Source organism: Phyllostomus discolor, chromosome 1, assembly GCF_004126475.2.
Source record: "Phyllostomus discolor isolate MPI-MPIP mPhyDis1 chromosome 1, mPhyDis1.pri.v3, whole genome shotgun sequence".
Taxonomy (NCBI): domain Eukaryota; kingdom Metazoa; phylum Chordata; class Mammalia; order Chiroptera; family Phyllostomidae; genus Phyllostomus; species Phyllostomus discolor.
In genome coordinates, this window is record NC_040903.2 from 158,146,596 (window position 1) to 158,147,858 (window position 1,263).

The 1,263-nt window shown below is 37.6% G+C and overlaps 1 pseudogene; it reads left to right on the forward strand.

Moving 5' to 3' along the window:
• Positions 1-601: 601 nt before the first annotated feature.
• Positions 602-966, forward strand: LOC114492889 (annotated as a pseudogene).
• The last annotated feature ends 297 nt before the right edge of the window (positions 967-1,263 follow it).

Consider the following 1,263-nt stretch of genomic DNA (forward strand, 5'->3'; position numbering starts at 1 on the left):
ATATCTCTATCTCCCACCCTTCATCTCTCTAAAATGATTAATAAAGAAAATTCAAAAGAAAAGATACAGGATGGAACAAAAGTAGGTTTATAGTTGTTAGTACATGAAATGGTTTATTTTTGTATTATTATTATTCTGTATTATTTTCCATACAAACAACTGTAAGCCTACTTTTGCCCCACCCTGTATTGGAGGTAGAATTAACAGGACTTGGTCGTTGTCTGGATCTGGGTGGTCAGAGCATAACCTTTCTGGATTGAGCACATGGCTGTGTGGTTGGGTTACCATTTTCTCAGGTGTAAGAGGTATGGAGAGAAAGGTTTTGGAGAAGGGGGTGGTGAATAATCAAGAGTTCACTGAAGAACATTAATTAAATTGTTCTCACACATTTGAGTTCTGGTGGGTGTCACTGATCCAGGCTAGGATGGGGTTTGCACTTGGTTTGGTCTGATGTATCTTTGATTTAAACTGACTCATGTTCAGCATTAAATTAAAAATTGTGGCAGAAAGGGGACAAGGTCACAAAAAATGGTCTTAGTGTGATAGCGCCATTTTTTCCATGTTCAGTTTATGTACATTTTGCATGGCTTCCAACAGCAAAATGTTGGGATAGAGCATTTGGAGATTCACAACCTCTGTGGTCCGTAGGAGCCACTATGAGGAAGGTCCAGGGAAGAATTTGCCATTTTTGGTGGAAAACAAGTGGCGGTTACTAGCTATGATGACTTTGTATTTTGGATCTGGATTTGCTGCACCTTTCCTTATTGCAAGACACCAACTGCTTAAAAAATAAGGATGTTTTAGTTAATCCATGAAACAGATATGAAGAGGAGCATTGTAAGAGGTGCGGTCTCTTTGAAAAATGGATCAAACTGTTGAACTCGACACACTAGGTGTGTTTGTAAATAAACTTACGGCATGAATCCTTAATGCCTCTTCTCTGAAATACAAAATGTGATAGTTGGGGAAAAATTGCTATTAATTCAGTCTCTTACAGAGCAGTAGCAAAATCAGCTTTAATTTGCAGTTGTTGTTTTTTTCCTAAAGTGGTTATTTGAGAGTCAAAGAGAACAGACCAATGTTTTTTAGTGTTTTCTTTTGTAACCTAGAGGTTGAATTCTATAGTGTGCCCATAATCAACAGTTACCTCAGTCATCTTCGACTATCTTTACTAGTAGAAGGATAATTAACAAGAATGAATGATAAATTAGGCACCTGGAGACTTTCTCTGTCTTAGAGGGGCCTGGGTTCAAAGAATTTTTT